This window comes from Oncorhynchus keta, chromosome 20, assembly GCF_023373465.1.
Source record: "Oncorhynchus keta strain PuntledgeMale-10-30-2019 chromosome 20, Oket_V2, whole genome shotgun sequence".
NCBI lineage: Eukaryota > Metazoa > Chordata > Actinopteri > Salmoniformes > Salmonidae > Oncorhynchus > Oncorhynchus keta.
Genome location: NC_068440.1, coordinates 31,763,802 through 31,785,604, shown reverse-complemented (window position 1 = coordinate 31,785,604; position 21,803 = coordinate 31,763,802). Strand labels below are relative to the sequence as shown.

The following is a 21,803-nucleotide window of genomic DNA, read 5'->3' as shown; positions in this document are numbered from 1 at the left end:
AGCAGTTAGCTGGAAGTAGAAAACAACTGTTGTACCATTCCATGTGGAGAAGAGCCTTCAGATAAGTGCTCCTCTGGAGTGATGTGCATGTACTGAGCCTCCCAGATGGCAGGGTGGCATCCGTTACAGGTCTGGTCAGGAGTAGTGCACTATACAGGTAGCAGGGTGGCATCTGTTACAGGTCTGGTCAGGAGTAGTGCACTATACAGGTAGCAGGGTGGCATCCGTTACAGGTCTGGTCAGGAGTAGTGCACTATACAGGTAGCAGGGTGGCATCTGTTACAGGTCTGGTCAGGAGTAGTGCACTATACAGGTAGCAGGGTGGCATCTGTTACAGGTCTGGTCAGGAGTAGTGCACTATACAGGTAGCAGGGTGGCATCCGTTACAGGTCTGGTCAGGAGTAGTGCACTATACAGGTAGCAGGGTGGCATCCGTTACAGGTCTGGTCAGGAGTAGTGCACTATACAGGTAGCAGGGTGGCATCTGTTACAGGTCTGGTCAGGAGTAGTGCACTATACAGGTAGCAGGGTGGCATCTGTTACAGGTCTGGTCAGGAGTAGTGCACTATACAGGTAGCAGGGTGGCATCCGTTACAGGTCTGGTCAGGAGTAGTGCACTATACAGGTAGCAGGGTGGCATCCGTTACAGGTCTGGTCAGGAGTAGTGCACTATACAGGTAGCAGGGTGGCATCCGTTACAGGTCTGGTCAGGAGTAGTGCACTATACAGGTAGCAGGGTGGCATCTGTTACAGGTCTGGTCAGGAGTAGTGCACTATACAGGTAGCAGGGTGGCATCTGTTACAGGTCTGGTCAGGAGTAGTGCACTATACAGGTAGCAGGGTGGCATCCGTTACAGGTCTGGTCAGGAGTAGTGCACTATACAGGTAGCAGGGTGGCATCCGTTACAGATCTGGTCAGGAGTAGTGCACTATACAGGTAGCAGGGTGGCATCCGTTACAGGTCTGGTCAGGAGTAGTGCACTATACAGGTAGCAGGGTGGCATCCGTTACAGGTCTGGTCAGGAGTAGTGCACTATACAGGTAGCAGGGTGGCATCCGTTACAGGTCTGGTCAGGAGTAGTGCACTATACAGGTAGCAGGGTGGCATCCGTTACAGGTCTGGTCAGGAGTAGTGCACTATACAGGTAGCAGGGTGGCATCCGTTACAGGTCTGGTCAGGAGTAGTGCACTATACAGGTAGCAGGGTGGCATCTGTTACAGGTCTGGTCAGGAGTAGTGCACTATACAGGTAGCAGGGTGGCATCCGTTACAGGTCTGGTCAGGAGTAGTGCACTATACAGGTAGCAGGGTGGCATCTGTTACAGGTCTGGTCAGGAGTAGTGCACTATACAGGTAGCAGGGTGGCATCCGTTACAGGTCTGGTCAGGAGTAGTGCACTATACAGGTAGCAGGGTGGCATCCGTTACAGGTCTGGTCAGGTAGGAGTAGTGCACTATACAGGTAGCAGGGTGGCATCTGTTACAGGTCTGGTCAGGAGTAGTGCACTATACAGGTAGCAGGGTGGCATCTGTTACAGGTCTGGTCAGGAGTAGTGCACTATACAGGTAGCAGGGTGGCATCTGTTACAGGTCTGGTCAGGAGTAGTGCACTATACAGGTAGCAGGGTGGCATCCGTTACAGGTCTGGTCAGGAGTAGTGCACTATACAGGTAGCAGGGTGGCATCTGTTACAGGTCTGGGTCAGGAGTAGTGCACTATACAGGTAGCAGGGTGGCATCTGTTACAGGTCTGGTCAGGAGTAGTGCACTATACAGGTAGCAGGGTGGCATCTGTTACAGGTCTGGGTCAGGAGTAGTGCACTATACAGGTAGCAGGGTGGCATCCGTTACAGGTCTGGTCAGGAGTAGTGCACTATACAGGTAGCAGGGTGGCATCTGTTACAGGTCTGGGTCAGGAGTAGTGCACTATACAGGTAGCAGGGTGGCATCTGTTACAGGTCTGGTCAGGAGTAGTGCACTATACAGGTAGCAGGGTGGCATCCGTTACAGGTCTGGTCAGGAGTAGTGCACTATACAGGTAGCAGGGTGGCATCTGTTACAGGTCTGGGTCAGGAGTAGTGCACTATACAGGTAGCAGGGTGGCATCCGTTACAGGTCTGGTCAGGAGTAGTGCACTATACAGGTAGCAGGGTGGCATCTGTTACAGGTCTGGGTCAGGAGTAGTGCACTATACAGGTAGCAGGGTGGCATCCGTTACAGGTCTGGTCAGGAGTAGTGCACTATACAGGTAGCAGGGTGGCATCTGTTACAGGAATACCACATGAAATTTCACATATGTTTTTGGAACACTGATATGTTTTCACACGTGTGGTTTCATGTTATCACATGTTGCTTTACACATTACACACATGTTGCTTTGCATGTTGTCACATGTTATCACATTAACTTCAAATAACATCAGGTTATCACATTAACGTCACATAAGATCACATAGGATCACATGAAGAAGTGTTTTGGGAACACTTCACGTGTGTTTTTTCTCCCTAAGGGATTTGGGATGTACTTCTTCTTCGATTGGTCCCCCTCTTCGATTGGTCCCCCTCTTCGATTGGTGGTCGTGAGTCACACTTCCCAACAGCAGTGACACCAGTGGTCAGAATCAATGGAGGTGCAGTGTGTTAGTACAGTTAGTATGCTTGGGCTGTATCTACAATGGCACTAAAAGCACCTCATAGGGAACAGAGTACCATTTTAGACACATCCTTGAACTATTTATAGTGGAAGGAGGATTTACTGTTTTTTTGTTACCCCCTTTTCCAATTGTTAGTAATGTTGCTCGGGAGAGACGAAGGTCGAAAGCCATGCGTCCTCTGAAACAGAACCCAGCGCATATCCAACCCGGAAGCCAGCCGCACCAATGTGCACCTGGAGACCTTGCGCCCGGAATTCCACAGGAGTTGAGACAAGGACATCCCTATCGGCCAAACCCTCACCCAGTCAACGCATGGACCTCCCGGTCGCGGCCGGCTGCGACAGAGCCTGGGCGCGAACCCAGAGTCTCTGGTGGCACAGCTAGCGCTGCAGTGCCCTAGCCCACTGCGCCACCCGGGAGGCCTGAGGCTTTACAGTTTGACTGATTAACCACAAGGTGAGGATGCTGACAATAGTGCCTCTAACCTGCTCTCAGGGACTGGTATTTGTGGCAGCGCATTTACAGTTAGGGCTAGTCATAGGCTTAGACAAGCACTTTGTGGGGAATACAAGCTAGTCTGAGGTTTCACCCCTCACCTGTTTCAGTGTGCCTCCATGTTGATTATCCAAACATTTCTCACTGTGTTTTTCACATAATGTGTTGAGAGTAAAAAAACTAAAACAAACATAACATTTGAAACCCTGAAATTGAGATTTTTTTAGATGTTTTTTTCTCGCACGTGAATTGAGTTTTACTATATTCATGAAACAGTTTTCCATGTTTAATCCCTTATTCAGTCAATCTGGCATTCGCTTTCATCGTCATTAGATGATTCCGGTTTCTTCTGTGCAGATTCCTAGCCTTCATCCAAATCCACACATCCTCCGCATCTCTTCTATTGCCCAACGGTATTGATTTCATGACTAAAATCTGGAGGATGGCAGAACGCCTGAAGCTTTTTTCCCTCTTCTTCTTGGGATATGTTCAATGGAAAATAGTACTGCCACCACACGTTCTGCCTATGACTGTTTGTCTTCTCCAAGCATGAAATGGACATCATGTGTAGATAAAGATAAGTAACCATCTGTGCCTCTATTTGACTACCAATGGCTTGCTCTCAAAACCTCTTTTTTAATCACCTTCTATTACACTTTTTCCCAATTGTTTACACACTAAAATTGGTCCATGAGGCACAACAACCCAAACCTGTAACTAATTTAGCAGAACCATACACCAAATCTGCAATACTACTGTTTTGCATTACACTCAGATTGCAATTCTATTACACACATTTGACAAAACACAACACAGAATTCTCTACCTTTGGCACAACCAGACAATCAGACCTTTGGTATGGGTAAAAAGGCCACAGGTGAGAACTCCTGTTCTTGGAGAACAATGGAAGAGAGAGATAGAGGTGTAGGTAGAAGTGGAGGTGGATGTGGGGGTAGAGGTGGAGGTGGATATGGGGTAGAGGTGGAGGTGGATATGGGGTAGAGGTGGAGAAGGATATGGGGTAGAGGTGGGGGTAGAAGTAGAGGTGGGGGTAGAGGTATAGGTGGAGGTGGAGGTGGAGGTGGAGCTGGAGGTGGGGGTAGAAGTGGGGGTAGAGGTAGAAGTGGAGGTGGATGTGGGGGTGGAAGTAGAAGTGGGGGTAGAGGTAGAAGTGGAGGTGGATGTGGGGGTAGAAGTAGAGGTGGATGTAGAGGTATTGAAGGGGGTAGAGGTATAGGTGGAGGTGGAGCTGGAGGTGGAGCTGGAGGTGGAGCTGGGGGTAGAGGTATAGGTGGAGGTGGGGGTAGAGGTATAGGTGGAGCTGGATGTGGGGGTAGAAGTGGGGGTAGAGGTAGAAGTGGAGGTGGATGTGGGGCTGGAGGGGGGGTAGAAGTAGAGGTGGAGGTAGAAGTAGAGGTGGAGGTAGAGAAGGGGTAGAGGTAGAGGTGGAGGTGGATGTGGGGGTAGAAGTAGAGGTGGAGGTGGAGGTAGAGAAGGGGTAGAGGTATCGGTGGAGGTGGAGCTGGAGGTGGGGTTAGAGGTGGAGGTGGAGGTGGAGGTAGAGAAGGGGGTAGAGGTATAGGTGGAGGTGGAGGTAGTGGTAGAGAAGGGGGTAGAGGTATAGGTGGAGGTAGTGGTAGAGAAGGGGGTAGAGGTATAAGTGGAGGTGGAGGTAGTGGTAGAGAAGGGGGTAGAGGTATAGGTGGAGGTGGAGCTGGAGGTGGGGGTAGAAGTAGAGGTAGAAGTGGAAGTGGAGGTGGGGGTAGAAGTAGAGGTAGAAGTGGAAGTGGAGGTGGGGGTAGTGGTAGAGGTGGAGATGGATGTAGAGGTAGAGAAGGGGGTAGAGGTATAGGTGGAGGTGGAGGTAGTGGTAGAGAAGTGGGTAGAGGTATAGGTGGAGCTGGAGGTGGGGGTAGAAGTAGAGGTAGAAGTGGAGGTGGAGGTGGGGGTAGAAGTAGAGGTAGAAGTGAAGGTGGAGGTGGGGGTAGTGGTAGAGAAGGGGTAGAGATGTAGGTGGAGGTGGGGGTAGTGGTAGAGGTGGAGGTGGATGTAGAGGTAGAGAAGGGGGTAGAGGTATAGGTGGAGGTGGGGGTGGAGGTAGTGGTAGAGAAGGGGGTAGAGGTATAGGTGGAGGTGGAGCTGGAGGTGGGAGTAGAAGTAGAGGTAGAGGTGGAGGTGGAGCTGGAGGTGGGCGTAGAGGTAGAGAGGTGGGGGAGGTAGAGGTGGAGGTGGGGGTAGTGGTAGAGGTGGAGGTGGAGGTGGATGTAGAGGTAGAAAGGGGGTAGAGTGGTGGAGGTGGGTAGATAGGGGTAGGAGGTAGGGGGTGGAAGGTGGGGGTAGTGGTAGAGGTGGAGGTGGAGGTGGATGTAGAGGTAGAGAAGGGGGTAGAGGTATAGGTGGAGGTGGAGCTGGAGGTGGGAGTAGGCAGAGGTAGAGGTGGAGGTGGGGGTAGTGGTAGAGGTGGGGAGGAGGTGGATGTAGAGGTAGAGAAGGGGGTAGAGGTATAGGTGGAGGTGGAGGTAGTGGTAGAGTGGGGTAGAGGTATAGGTGGAGGTGGGGGTGGTAGAGGTGGAGGTGGAGGTGGAGGTGGATGTAGAGGTAGAGAAGGGGAGGTATAGGTGGAGGTATAGGTGGAGGTGGGGGTAGGATGTAGTGGTAGAAGGGGTAGAGGTATAGGTGGAGGCGGGGGTAGTGGTAGAGGTGGAGGTGGAGGTGGATGTGTAGAGGTAGAGAAGGGGGTAGAGGTATAGGTGGAGGTGGGGGTGGTAGAGGTGGAGGTGGAGGTGGAGGTGGTAGAGGGGGTGGTGGGGGTAGTGGTAGAGAAGGGGGCAGAGGTATAGGTGGAGGTGGGGTAGTGGTAGAGGTGGAGGTGGAGGTGGAGGTGGATGTAGTGGTAGAGAAGGGGTAGAGGTATAGGTGGAGGTGGGGTAGTGGTAGAGGTGGAGGTGGAGGTGGAGGTGGATGTAGTGGTAGAGAAGGGGGTAGAGGTATAGGTGGAGGTGGGGGTAGTGGTAGGGTGGAGGTGGAGGTGGATGTAGTGGTAGAGAAGGGTAGAGGTAGGGGTAGTGGTAGAGGTGGAGGTGGAGGTGGAGGTGGATGTGTAGAGAGAAGGGGTAGAGGTATAGGTGGAGGTGGGGGTAGTGGTAGAGAAGGGGGTAGAGGTATAGGTGGAGGTGGATGTAGAGGTAGAGAAGGGGAGAAGGGGGTAGAGGTAGGCGGGGGTAGTGGAGGGTGGAGGTGGAGGTGGATGTAGAGGTAGAGAAGGGGTAGAGGTAGAGGTGGAGGTGGAGGTAGTGGTAGAGAAGGGGTAGAGGTATAGGTGGAGGGGGGATAGTGGTAGAGAAGGGGGTAGAGGTATAGGTGGAGGCGGGGGTAGTGGTAGAGGTGGAGGTGGAGGTGGATGTAGAGGTAGAGAAGGGGTAGAGGTATAGGTGGAGGTGGAGAGGTGGAGGTGGATGTAGGAAGAGAAGGGGCAGAGGTATAGGTGGAGGAGCTGGAGGTGGGAATGAAGTAGAGGTGGAGGTGGGAGGTGGATGTAGAGGTAGAGAAGGGGTAGAGGTGGAGGTGGAGGTGGATGTAGAGGTAGAGAAGGGGGTAGAGGTATAGGTGGAGGTGGAGGTAGTGGTAGAGAAGGGGGTAGAGGTATAGGTGGAGGTGGAGCTGGAGGTGGGAGTAGAAGTAGAGGTGGAGGTGGGGGTAGAGGTAGAGGTGGAGGTGGAGGTAGAGGTAGAGAAGGGGGTAGAGGTATAGGTGGAGATGGAGCTGGAGGTGGGGTGGAAGTAGAGGTAGAAGTGGAGGTGGAGTTGGAGGAAGACCAAGAACAAGGAGTAATATCTGTTGAAATGTGAGCGACTGTGGTGGTTTGACCTTGAGTGAGGCTGGGCAGAGAGTGCTACCCAATCTGAGCCGCACCGTAGCATCCATCATCCAGACGTTCCAAAAAGAATAGGTATGTACTTCAGACATTGGACCTCTCTACGACTTTTATTACTTGACAGTAGCACAAAATCAAGCACAGTAAAGACTGTGATCCCAATACATACTGTAAGGGGAAACAAAGTCAATGTTTCATGTAGTACTGTGTGTATGAAATTGGGAGCTATACTATTTTGTAACATGTTTGTCTTGTATACTGTATTACTGTAGTGTTTACTATACTGTATTCTATTTTGTTTTTGTGGAACTGAAAGATGACAACCACGTGGTGGTAGAATGCAGCTGTTTACAGACCAACAGGAGGTTGCCATTGTGCAAATGGTAGTTGAAGATAATGCCATAAGACTGAGGGAAATCCAACAACAGATGATTGAATACCCTGCCATCTTCCATAACATCAGAGGGAGCTTATCACAGCCCACATGCTTAAGAAACACAACCTTCGGATGAAGCAAATCTATGGAGTTCTATTTTTTTTTAAATCCAAAGAGTGAAGGATAAGCGGTCAGAATATGTATAAGTAAGTAGTGTACTATTTACTGCCATTTCAGAGAATCATGGAGTTGGATGCAAGTCCCATCTCCCAGGAACTCATACTCATAGATGAGGCTGGATTCAATTGGGTGAAGACGAGGAGGAGAGGAAGGAACATCATTGGTCAACGTGCCATCATTGAGGTACATGGCCAGCGCAGGGGAAATGTCACCATATGTGCAGCTATGAGCCACAATGGGGTCCTCCACCTCCATGCCACCTTTGGACCATACAACACTGCCCTCCTTTCTTTCCTGAACACTTTACATGACAATCTTTTTTCAGCCAGAGCAGAGAGGACCAGGTGATCCTGAGCAGCAGATGTATGTTCTGATTTGGGACAACGTGAGTTTCCATCGGGCTGCTCAGGTCTGTGGCCAGACCAAAACAAGAGACATGACTGATTTTATTTTCCCAATGGATTATTTGTTTCTTGACATTATTTATATTTCACAATTTAAAAAAAAAATGGATCTAACATACAGTAGAGTAGTAAAAATAGGCCTATTTTTTTTCTTCCTTCGCATCTGCAAAACATATTTGCTTTATGTTTGCATTTTTAATGTATGTGTGCTTACAGTTTGCTGTTTGACATGTATTGAGTCATGTTGTGGTATAAAACAAAAAATGTTGCATTTGTGTTTCTTTCTTGGTTTGAGTAAACACAAACAGCATACAGTATAAGAACCGAATCTTAGTCTTTACACTGAAATAGGTTCTGATGGTAAATTGGCTAACTGTTTTGTGTGCCTGAGTTTTGAGTGCCTGAGATATAGTTTCAGCAAACGTGTGTTAACAATTGGGAAACACTGAAAAAGATAACGGGCTCTTGATCAAAACACAGTATTAAAGTAATTTCTTCACTATGTTCCGTTTTCAGTTGATTTCTTATAGTATTAGTATAGTTTCCTGTTGCCGTGCCAACAGCTCTTCCTTTATGGGATGTTTGCTTGGCGTTGAAGGATGCTTTGAGAACGAGCTCCATACAATTGTCAACACCACTGCCAAAAACTACCAGTTCTTGTATTGCCAGCCAGCGCCTTTTATTAAAATCTTTCATTACGTTTAGAACAGCAGGGGCGAAGGACAGCCTAGGGACTACTGTACGGCAAGCTATACCCACTCTCCCCATTATATAGAATACCATGACACACGATAGATAATTAAATAGCCTGGGTTATATAATCGCTGGTGGTGCTACACAGCGTCAGAGAGAGAGAGAGTGCAGCGGGAACGATTTATATGCAGTACGGTCCAAAATGTCTGAGTTTGTTTTGGATGGGTTCCCACATAGTGTTACGTGACAGGCAAGAACGACCTCTCCATACATTTATACTCTCTGACTCTCCAGCTGCGATGGTTATTGGGCTCTCGTACTCTTTTATTGTCTGAATTTCACATGATTGATAAGTGCAATGAAAGTGGGGAACGGTGGTAGTGCCAGTGGTGGTGGTGTATGGAGGGATGAAGGGATGGAAGGATTGTGGGGTGGAGGGATGGAAGGATGGTGGGGTGGAGGGATGGAGGGATGGTGGGGTGGAGGGATGAGGGATGGGGGTGGGGGTGGAGGGATGGTGGGATGGTGGGGTGGAGGGATGGAAGGATGGTTGGGTGGAGGGATGGAGGGATGGTGGGGTGGAGGGATGGGGGTGGGGGTGGAGGGATGGTGGGGTGGAGGGATGGGGGGTGGGGGTGGAGGGATGGTGGGGTGGAGGTATGGTGGGATGGTGGGGTGGAAGTATGGTGGGATGGTGGGATGGTGGGGTGGAGGTATTGTGGGGTAGAGGGATGGTGGGGTGGCGGTATGGTGGGGTGGTGGTATGGTGGGATGGTGGGGTGGAGGTATGGTGGGGTGGAGGTATGGTGGGATGGAGGTATGGTGGGTTGGTGGGATGGTGGAGTGGAGGTATGGTGGGTTGGTGGGTGGGGTGGAGGTATGGTGGGATGGAGGTATGGTGGGGTGGTGGGGTGGAGGTATGGTGGGGGGGATGGTGGTGGGTTGGTGGGATGGTGGGGTGGAGGTATGGTGGGGTGGAGGTATGGTGGGGTGGTGGGATGGTGGGGTGGAGGTATGGTGGGTTGGTGGGATGGTGGGGTGGAGGTATGGTGGGGGTGGGTATGGTGGGGTGGTGGGATGGTGGGATGGTGGGATGGTGGGGTGGAGGTATGGTGGGGTGGAGGTATGGTGGGATGGAGGTGGTGGGGTGGAGGTATGGTGGGTTGGTGGGTTGGTGGGATGGTGGAGTGGAGGTATGGTGGGTTGGTGGTATGGTGGGGTGGAGGTATGGTGGGGTGGAGGTATGGTGGGATGGTGGGGTGGAGGTATGGTGGGGTGGAGGTATGGTGGGATGGAGGTATGGTGGGTTGGTGGGATGGTGGGGTGGAGGTATGGTGGGGTGGAGGTATGGTGGGGTGGGGTGGGGTGGTGGTATGGTGGGGTGGAGGTATGGTGGGGTGGAGGTATGGTGGGATGGTGGGATGGTGGGGTGGAGGTATGGTGGGGTGGAGGTATGGTGGGTTGGTGGGATGGTGGGGTGGAGGTATGGTGGGGTGGAGGTATGGTGGGGTAGAGGGATGGTGGGGTGAAGGTATGGTGGGGTAGAAGGATGGTGGGGTGAAGGTATGGTGGGTTGGTGGGATGGTGGGGTGGAGGTATGGTGGGTTGGTGGGTTGGTGGGATGGTGGGGTGGAGGTATGGTGGGTTGGTGGGATTGGGGTGGGATGGTGGGGTGGAGGATGGTGGGGTGGATGGAGGTATGGTGGGATGGTGGGATGGTGGAGAGGTATGGTGGGTTGGTGGGTTGGTGGGATGGTGGGGTGGAGGTAGGGGGGTGGAGGTGGGGGTGGAGGTATGGTGGGATGGAGGTATGGTGGGTTGGTGGGATGGTGGAGTGGAGGTATGGTGGGTTGGTGGGATGGTGGTGGGGTATGGTGGGATGGTGGAGGGAGGTGGTGGGATGGTGGTGGTGGGATGGTGGAGGTGGGATGGAGGTATGGTGGTGGGATGGTGGGATGGTGGAGGTTGTGGGATGGTGGAGGGAGGTATGGTGGGATGGTGGAGAGGTATGGTGGGATGGTGGAGTGGAGGTATGGTGGGATGGTGGAGTGGAGGTATGGTGGGATGGTGGAGTGGAGGTATGGTGGGATGGAGGTATGGTGGGATGGTGGCGGAGGTATGGTGGAGTGGAGGTATGGTGGGATGGTGGAGTGGAGGTATGGTGGGATGGTGGAGTGGAGGTATGGTGGGATGGTGGAGTGGAGGTATGGTGGGATGGTGGAGTGGAGGTATGGTGGGATGGTGGAGTGGAGGTATGGTGGGATGGTGGAGTGGAGGTATGGTGGGATGGTGGAGTGTATGGTGGGATGGTGGAGTGGAGGTATGGTGGGATGGTGGAGTGGAGGTATGGTGGGATGGTGGAGTGGAGGTATGGTGGGATGGTGGAGTGGAGGTATGGTGGGATGGTGGAGTGGAGGTATGGTGGGATGGTGGAGTGGAGGTATGGTGGGATGGTGGAGTGGAGGTATGGTGGGATGGTGGAGTGGAGGTATGGTGGGATGGTGGAGTGGAGGTATGGTGGGATGGTGGTGGAGTGGAGGTATGGTGGGATGGTGGAGTGGAGGTATGGTGGGATGGTGGTGGAGTGGAGGAGGTGGGATGGGAGGGATGGTGGAGTGGAGGTATGGTGGGATGGTGGAGTGGAGGTATGGTGGGATGGTGGAGTGGAGGTATGGTGGGATGGTGGAGTGGAGGTATGGTGGGATGGTGGAGTGGAGGTATGGTGGGATGGTGGAGTGGAGGTATGGTGGGATGGTGGAGTGGAGGTATGGTGGGATGGTGGAGTGGAGGTATGGTGGGATGGTGGAGTGGAGGTATGGTGGGTTGGTGGGATGCTTATCACTGTAATTCAATAAAACGGTGTCATTCAGTGAATGTTATTTCATTATTCCCTGTGAGCAGATAATGTGGGGCCCATCTGGAAGAGATGGGAGAGATTTCTCTTAGGCTTAATTTGGAGACTCCTTCATATCATCATCTTCATATTCCCTTCGCACTAGGATGTCATTACAGCCTTGTGGTAATATGGAGCATAATGGCCAGTAACAGGCTACTCAATATTGCATTAGGTTTGTCATTATGCATGTTACACATATTATCCCTGAGTGGGAGAAGACAGCAAGAAATAAATAGAACAATATGTATGTCTCTCTATGGCATTTGAAATCATGTTGTAGAATTGGACTGTGTTTCTAATGGTACCCTATTGGCCCTGGTCAAAAGTAGTGCACTACATAGGCAATAGGGTGCAATTTAGGATGCAAAAACAGTAGTAGCAATGGAACTGACAGGCACAACATAACTTCCCTCCACTTGTTCCCTCCTGTGACTGAGACTGAATAACAACTTTGGTCCATTCTGAGGTAGTCAGTCACCACTCCACTAATTGCAAACCTGATTAGTATTTTAGTGGTGCCTCAGAGATTAGCATAACCATTAAGACATTAAAAGGTTTCCCCCTAGAAAACAATAAACAAAACATGGCAACCGAAAAAAAGTCAGACCTTTATCTTTGTTTTGCATTAGTAACAGATGGACTGTCTCAGTCTAAATGAAATCTGGTGCTGCTACTTATTGGATATCAGCAATTACACGACTGGAAAGTCATTGGTCTCCATTTCAATGTGCACAATGAATTGTAAAGTATGCAGATAGTGTTACGGCTGAGGATAGGCATGTGCTGCTCTGTTGGTAAAGATGCTGATTGTTTGTGGTGACATCCATCATGCATGCTGCTCTTACAAAGATCAGAGGTCAACACACACATATAAACATGCTGCGGTTACAAAGATCAGAGGTCAACACACACATATAAACAAGCTGCTCTTGCAAAGATCAGAGGTCAACACACACATATAAACATGCTGCTCTTGCAAAGATCAGAGGTCAACACACACATATAAACATGCTGCTGTTACAAAGATCAGAGGTCAACACACACATATAAACATGCTGCTCTTACAAAGATCAGAGGTCAACACACACGTATAAACATGCTGCTGTTACAAAGATCAGAGGTCAACACACACATTTAACGCACGTGCACACCTGCAGCCCAACGCACGCTGCTAAGCACACATGCACCATTACCCCTTAGCGCTGAATTTGAACCTAACATCTGCATATAAGGCCCACAGAATCCCTGGGATGTGAACATAAATATTGAAAATGCCTCAACATGCTAAACAATCTCCAACGCTTCCCTGTCGTGTTAGATATTCTCATTGAATAAATGAACCCATCTGATATTTACCAGAACGCCAGTCTCTTGCGACTGGCGTCGACCCGGTAAACATAAATATGATGTATCTACACTACGTGACCAAAAGTATGTGGATACCTGCTCGTCGAACATCTCATTCCAAATTCATAAGCATTTTATTTGTCATTTTATTTTATATTTCACCTTTATTTAACCAGGTAGGCCAGTTGAGAACAAGTTCTCATTTACAACTGTGACCTGGCCAAGATAAAGCAAAGCAGTGCGACAAAAACAACACAGAGTTACACATGGGAGAAACATACGTACAGTCAATAACACAATAGAAACATCTATATGCAGTGTGTGAAAATGTAGTAAGATTAGGGAGGTAAGGCAATAAATGGTCTATAATAGCGAAATAATTACAATTTAGCATTAACAATGGAGTGATAGATGTGCAGATGATGATGTGCAAGTAGAGATACTGGGGTGCAAAATAGCAAAAAATAAATAACAATATGGGAGTGAGGTAGTTGGATGGGCTATTTACAGATGGGCTGTGTACAGGTGCAATGATCAGTAAACTGCTCTGACAGCTGATGCTCAAAGATAGTGAGGGAGATATAAGTCTCCAGCTTCAGTGATTTTTGCAACTCGTTCCAGTCATTGGCAGCAGAGAACTGGAAGGAAAGGTGGCCAAAGCAGGAGTTGGCTTGGGGATGACCAGTGAAATATACCTGCTGGGGCGCGTGCTACAGTTGGGTGTTGCTATGGTGACCAGAGAGCTGAGCTAAGGCGGGGCATTATCTAGCAAAGACTTATAGATGACCTGGAGCCAGTGGGTTTGGCAACGAATATGAAGCGAGTGCCAGCCAACGTGAATATACAGGTCGTAGTGGTGGGTAGTATATGGGGCTTTGGTGACAAAACGGATGGCACTGTGATAAACTACATCCAATTTGCTGAGTAGAGTGTTGGAGGCTATTTTGTAAATGACATCACCGATGTCAAGGATCGGTAGGATAGTCAGTTTTACGAGGGTATGTTTAGCAACATAAGTGAAGGATGCTTTGTTGCAATTCTTGATCTATATTTTGGATTGGAGATGTGAGTCTGGAAGGAGAGTTTACAGCCTAACCAGACACCTAGGTTTTTGTAGTTGTCCACATGTTCTAAGTCAGAACCATCCAGAGTAGTGATGCTAGTCGGGCGGGCGGGTGCGGGCAGCGATCGATTTAAGAGCAGTTGGTGTCCAAGGAATGAGTGTTGTATGGCATTGAAGCTCGTCTGGAGGTGTGTTAACACAGTGTCCAAAGAAGGGCCAGAAGTATACAGAATGGTGTCATCTGCGCAGACGTAGATCAGAGAATCACCAGTAGCATGAGCGACATCATTGATATATACAGATAAAAGACTCGGCCCGAGAATTGAACCCTGTGGCCCCCCCATAGAGACTCCCAGAGGTCCGGACAGCATGCCCTCAGATTTGATACACTGAACTCTATCTGAGAAGTAGTTGATGAACCAGGCGAGGCAGTCATTTGAGAAACCAAGGCTGTTGAGTCTGCCGATAAGAATGTGGTGATTGACAGAGTCGAAAGCCTTGGCCAGGTCGATGAAGACGGCTGCACAGTACTGTCTTTTATCGATGGCGGTTATGATATCGTTTAGGACCTTGAGCGTGACTGAGGTGCACCCATGACCAGCTCGGAAACCAGATTGCATAGCGGAGAAGGTACGGTGGGATTCAAAATAGTCGGAGATATGTTTGTTAACTTGGCTTTCGAGGACTTTAGAAAGGCAGGGTAGGATAGATATATGTCTGTAACAGTTTGGGTCTAGGGTGTCTCCCCCATTGAAAAGGGGGATGACCGCGGCAGCTTTCCAATCTTTAGGGATCTCAGACGATACAAAATAGAGGTTGAACAGGCTAGTAATAGGGGTTGCAACAATTGCAGAGGATAATTTTAGAAAGAGACCGTCCAGATTGTCTCGCCCAGCTGGTTTGTAGGGGTCCAGATTTTGCAGCTCTTCAGAACATCAGCTATCTGGATTTGGGTTTAGGAGAAGCCACAAGAGCATTAGTGTGGTCGGGCAATAATGTTGGCAATTAGGCCTGGCTCGCAGTCGACGTTCCAATTCATCCCAAAGGTGTTCGATGGGGTTGAGGACACAGCTCTGTGCAGGCCAGCCAAGTTCTTCCACTCAACAAACCATTTCTGTATGGACTTTGCTTTGTGCACTGGGGCATTGTCATCGTCTAGAATGTCATTGTATGCTGTAGCATTAAGATTTCCTTTCACTGGAACTAAGGGGCTTAGCCCGAACCATAAAAAACAACACCAGAACATTATTCCTCGTCCACCAAACTTTACAGTTGGTGGATGCATTGGGGCAGGTAGCGTTCTCCTGGCATCTGCCAAGCCCAGATTTGTCCGTCAGACTGCCAAATGGTGAAGCGTGATTCATCACTCCAGAGAAGGCTTTTACACTGCTCCAGAGTCCAATGGCGGCGAGCTTTACACCACTCCAGCCGACACTTGGCATTGTGCTTGGCACTTCGTGGATGAGCCATTGTTGCTCCTAGACATTTCCACAACACTTACAGTTAACCGGGGTATTTCTCGCAGGGCAGACATTTTACAAACTAACTTGTTGGAAAGGTGGCATCCTATGACAGTGCCACGTTGAAAGTCCCTGAGCTCTTCAGTAAGGCCATTCTACTGCTAATGTTTGTCTATGGAGAGTGCATGGTTGTGTGCTCGATTCTATACACCTGTCAGCAAAGGGTGTGGCTGAAATAGCTGAATCCACTCATTTGAAATGGTGTCCATATATTTTTGTATACAGTATATAGTGTTACTATGCAAGAGATTTTGTTGTAGGTAGAACGCATCGGAGTAGGATTCTATTGCATTGACAGGCACTACTCAGGCCCGTACTCTACAGACTGGTGCACCATAACCAATCAGAGCAGCACTAGTCCTATATACAAATAGACCATTGCCATATATGGATCTGTGCTGTTCACTTTGAACTGGACTGTTTTTACAGTATAAGCGGTTGTGAGTAGATGAGCTTGTTTTGAGATCAAAGTGAGAGCTACATGTAGCGCCATGTACACATTTGTACATCTGTTCATATCCTTTGCTAGTTCGTGAGTTATTGACCCAGTTATAGATAATTTGTAGTCAACAATGGGGAATGATTGCTTCCTACAAGAGCACTCCTGGGGCAGGCTGTGGCAGGCTGTGCGCAGTGCACGATGACATGGTTGCCAGGTGTACGGTGTTTCCTCTAACACATTGGTGCAGCTGTCTTCCGGGTTAAGTGGGCATTGTGTCAAGAAGAAGTGCGGATTGGTTGGGTTGTGTTTCGGAGGACGCACGCCTCTCCCAAGTCCATACGGGAGTTGCAGTGATGAGACAAGACTAACTACCAAATGGATATCACAAAATTGGGAAGAAAAATGTGCAAAAAAACGAAACAAAAAAACAACACAACATTTTCAGTCTCCTTGTCTGAAGGACAAGTGGATAAACAGGTTAATGTCAAGACCTGCATGTTTTTTTCTAAAGTCTCATGGAATCAACATTGAAAACCACACATTGGCTGCTACTGTAGGCTGAATGATAGAACAGCTATTTCCATGTTAAAATGTTATTGGATGCATTTTCTCCATTGTTTTTGGCTGGTACTGTAGGCCACTCTGGTAGGTCTACATTATGATCAAATAGCCACAGTAGCCTACTTGACCACCGTTAAAACTGTGACTTAAAGTGTGTACAGCCTCAGCGTTCACCGTAAACACGCGCCAGAAGTTGCACAGAATTTTCACAACATTCCAGTTTGCTCAGTGACAACATTTTTTGGAGGGAACATTGATCAACAGTAGTGTCAGTTAGAGAGATACATTTTTGTGGTCTACTATCTCTGAGAGAACATTAATTAACAGCAGTGTTAGTTAAAGACAAACAGTTAAGTGGTCTACTATCTCTATTTCATAAAACAAGCTGAAAAGCACTTTTGAGAAGCATAATATTCAAAATGGCACCAAGTAGAAGCAGAAAAACAACAGTTAATAATGTTGTGAGAGATTATCCTGTCATTGTATTTGTCAAGCTTGAAACCATGTAAAGATTGCTCTGGGCAGCAAATCTATATATTTTCAAAGCAAGGATCGCTTCGATCCAATCCCGAATAAGAAAGAAAGAGAGAATAGAGAGAGAGAGAGAGAGAGAGAGAGAGAGAGAGAGAGAGAGAGAGAGAGAGAGAGAGAGAGAGAGAGAGAGAGAGAGAGAGAGAGAGAGAGAGAGAGAGAGAGAGAGAGAGAGAGAGAGAGAGAGAGAGAGAGAGAGAGAGAGAGAGAGAAAGAAAGAAAGAAAGAAAGAAAGAAAGAAAGAAAGAAAGAAAGAGAGAAAGAAAGAAAGAAAGAAAGAAAGAAAGAAAGAAAGAAAGAAAGAAGAGAAGAGAAAGAAAGAAAGAAAGAAAGAGCTATTGTGTTATCTATTTAGAGAGAGAATAAAATGAATGGTCTCACTGCAGCACCTGCCAAAGCATCTGTGCACTTCCCAGCTGTGACCAGGGCAACCCTTTACCCTCTCCTTTGGGGAGGCATGTGATACACCCTAGGGACCCAGGCACTAAGACAAGCACACTCACACACAGTTATTCATGCAGAAAGAGAACAAGACACACCCCCAGTCCTCCACAGTGTACACGCACATGCCCTCCCCCACACAGAGAGTACACAAGGAGCAGGGGTGTCTCTGACTTTTCTGTCAAGGAATTACACAGGCTTTAATGTAATTAGAGGAGGACTGACATATGCAGACTTTCTGATTATTACTCTGTGGTCACTCCTGGAGAAAGAAAGCAGTGTTCACATGGCATCTCTAATGACAACCATCCACCCCTCCTCTCCCATAATCTCTAATGACAACCATCCACCCCTCCTCTCCCATAATCTCTAATGACAACCATCCACCCCTCCTCTCCCACATAATCTCTAATGACAACCATCCACCCCTCCTCTCCCACATAATCTCTAATGACAACCATCCACCCCTCCTCTCCCACATAATCTCTAATGACAACAATCCACCCCTCCTCTCCCACATAATCTCTAATGACAACAATCCACCCCTCCTCTCCCACATAATCTCTAATGACAACAATCCACCCCTCCTCTCCCACATAATCTCTAATGACAACAATCCACCCCTCCTCTCCCACATAATCTCTAATGACAACAATCCACCCCTCCTCTCCCACATAATCTCTAATGACAACAATCCACCCCTCCTCTCCCACATAATCTCTAATGACAACAATCGACCCCTCCTCTCCCAGATAATCCTTTCATTTCAGTCCACTCAAGGGATGAAGCGATGGTGGGAGGGTTGTTTGGTGTGGAGGGAGGGAGAGAGGAAGTGCTTTTGCATGTGTGAGGTGGTGATGGTGGTGCTGCTGCTGGTGGTGGTGGTGGTGGTGGTGTGTGTGTGTGTGTGTGTGTGTGTGGTGCAGCATGAAATCAACATGATTCCAGGAAAAATTACTGACAAGAGCACCCTTCAATCCCCTTGAATGAACCAATCAACATTAAAACATCATAAAGCCTCTGTTGTCAACAGTGTTGATTGACAGGTGGTTTGATCAGGTTCAAGGGTCAAAGTTCAGATGTCATTAGTCAGAACACATATAGTTGAAGTCGGAAGTTTACATACACTTAGGTTGGAGTCATTAAAACTCGTTTTTCAACCACTCCACAAATTTCTTGTCAACAAACTATAGTTTTGGAGCTTCGGCTAGGACATCTACTTTGTGGATGACACAAGTAATTTTTCCAACAATTGTTTACAGACAAATTATTTCACTTATAATTCACTGTATCACAATTTCCGTGGGTCAAAAGTCTACATACACTAAGTTGACTGTGCCTTTAAACAGCTTGGAAAATTCCAGAAAATTATGTCATGGCTTTAGAAGCTTCTGATAGTCCAATTTGCATCATTTGAGTAAATTGGAGGTGTACCTGTGGATGTATTCCAAGGCCTACCTTCAAACTCAGTGCCTCTTTGCTTGACATCATGGGAAAATCAAAAGAAATCCGCCAAGACCTTTGTAGACCTCCACAAGTCTGGTTCATCCTTGGGAGCAATTTCCAAATGCCTGAAGGTACCACATTCACTTGTACAAACAATAGTACGCAACTATAAACACCATGGGACCACACAGCCGTCATACCGCTCAGGAAGGAGACACGTCTCCTAGAGATGAAAGTACTTTGGTGCGAAAAGTGCAAATCAATCCCAGAACAACAGCAAAGGACCTTGTGAAGATGCTGGAGGAAACACATACAAAAGTACCTATATCCACAGTAAAACGAGTCCTATATCGACATAACTTGAAAGGCCGCTCAGCAAGGAAGAAGCCACTGCTCCAAAACTGCCATAAAAAAAGCCAGACTACGGTTTGCAGCTGCACATGGGGACAAAGATCGTACTTTTGGGTGAAATGTTCTCTGGTCTGATGAAACAAATATAGAACTGTTTGGCTATAATGACCATCGTTATGTTTTAGAGGAAAAATGGGGAGCCTTGCAGGCCGAAGAACATCATACTAACCGTGAAGCATGTGGGTGGCAGCCTCATGTTGTGGGGGTGGTTTGCTGCAGGAGGGACTGGTAAACTTCACAAAATCGAAGGCATCATGAAGAAGCAACATCTCAAGACATCAGTCAGGAAGTTAAAGCTTGGTCGCAAATGTGTCTTCCAAATGGACAATGACCCCAAGCATGCTTCCAAAGTTGTGGCAAAATAGCTTAAGGACAACAAAGTCAAGGTATTGGAGTGTGGCCATCACAAAGCCCTGACCTCAATCCTATAGAACATTTGAGGGCAGAACTGAAACAGCGCTTGCGAGCAAGGAGACTTACAAACCTGACTCAGTTACACCAGCTCTGTCAGGAGGAATGGGCCAAAATGGGCCAACTTATTGTGGGAAGCTTGTGGAAGGCTACCAGAAACGTTTGACCCAAGTTCAACAATTTAAAGGCAATACTATCAACTACTAATTGAGTGTATGTACACTTCTGACCCACTGGGAATGTGATGAAAGAAATAAAAGCTGAAATAAATAATTATCTCTACTATTATTCTAACATTTCACATTCTTAAAATAAAGTGGTGATCCTAACTGACATAAGACAGGGCATTTTTTTTATGATTAAAAGTCAGGAATTGTGAAAAAAATGAGTTTAAATGTATTTGGCTAAGGTTTATGTAAACTTCCGACTTCAACTGTATGAAACCCTCATTAGAATTCCCTGCCACGACAGCGGAACTTTCTAGATCATTTCCCCTCACGTGCAACAGCATGCAGGACATGCACATCCCCTGGGCAGCCAGGTGCAATAATAAGCAGAGAAATACAGCCCCAGAGGTCGCTCAGGGGTGAAGTCAACCCTAGGTCCAGATCTAGGAGCAGCTTCCCCTCCCTAACCTTAATCATTAGTGGGGGGAAATGCAAAACTGACCCAATATGGGCAGGTAGTCAGACAAAGTTCAACCTATAGACAAGATGTCAATTGTGATTAATACCAACCCAAGCTACCTATCTACAAACAGTGCCTTAGAAAGTATTCAGACCCCTTGACTTTTTCCACATTCTGTTACATTACAGCCTTATTTTAAAATTGATTAAATAAAATATATTTTTTTGCACATTTATCAAAAATTCAAAACAGAAATACCTTATTTACATATAGTGGAAAGAACAAGTATTTGATACACTGCCGATTTTGCAGGTTTTCCTACTTGTAGATGTCTGTAATTTCTATCATAGGTACACTTCAACTGTGAGAGACGGAATCTAAAACAAAAATCAAGGAAATCACATTGTATGATTTTTAAGTAATTCATTTACAGCTACACAGAGACGACATTACAACCAAAAACCTGATGGGGATTTTGACAGAGCTCTAGAGTTCCTCTGTGGGGGTGGGAGAATCTTCCAGAAGGACAACCATCTCTGCAGCACTCCACCAATCAGGCCTTATGGTAGAGTGGTCAGACAGAAGCCACTCCTCAGTAAAAGGCATATGACAGCCCGCTTGGAGTTTGCCAAAAGGCACCTACAGACTCTCAGACCATGAGAAACAAGATTCTATGCTTTGACAAAACCAAGATTGAACTATTTGGCCTGAATACCATGAATACCATAATGCTTATGTCTGGAGGAAACCTGGCACCATCCCTACGGTGAAACATGGTGCTGGCAGCATCAGGCTGTGGGGATGTTTTTCAGCAGCAGGGACTGGGAGACTAGTCAGGATTGAGGCAAGATGAACATAGCAAAGTACAGAGAGATCCTTGATGAAAACCTGCTCCTGAGTGCTCAGGACCTCAGACTAGGAAAAGGTTCGCCTTCCAACAGGACAAAGACTCTAAGCATACAGCCAAGACAACACAGGAGTGGCTTCGGGGCAAGTCTCTGAATGTCCTTGAGTGGCCCAGCTAAAGCCCAGAATTGAACCTGTTCAAACATCTCTGGAGAAAACTAAAAATAGCTGTGCTTGAGAGGATCTGCAGAGTAGAATGGAATAAACTCCCAAATACATGTGTGCCAAGCTTGTCGCATCATACCCACGAAGACTCAATGCTGTAATCGCTGCCAAAGGTGCTTCAATAAAGTACTGAGTAAAGGGTCTGAATTCTTATGTAAATGTGAAATTTCTGATTTTATATTGAATAAATTAGCAAACATTTCTAAAAACTTGTTTTTGTTTTGTCATTATCGGGTATTGTGTGTAGATTTATGAGATCATAAAAATAAATAAATGCATTTTTGAATGATGCTGTAACGTAACAAAATGTGGAAAAAGTCAAGGGGTCTGAATACTTTCCGAAGGCACTGTATCTATTATAGG

General features: G+C 47.7%; 1 protein-coding gene and 1 long non-coding RNA gene across 2 annotated transcripts in view; one reads left to right on the top strand and one right to left on the bottom strand.

Moving 5' to 3' along the window:
* LOC118399002 (gamma-aminobutyric acid type B receptor subunit 2-like) overlaps positions 1–21,803 on the bottom strand; it is a 448,447-nt gene that overhangs the window by 403,185 nt on the left and 23,459 nt on the right. The gene's annotated exons all lie outside the window — the stretch shown is intronic.
* LOC127909958 (uncharacterized) lies at positions 10,815–11,472 on the top strand. Its single transcript, XR_008073159.1, has 3 exons — positions 10,815–10,949; positions 10,994–11,185; positions 11,295–11,472. It is a non-coding gene; the product is annotated as an uncharacterized LOC127909958 (long non-coding RNA).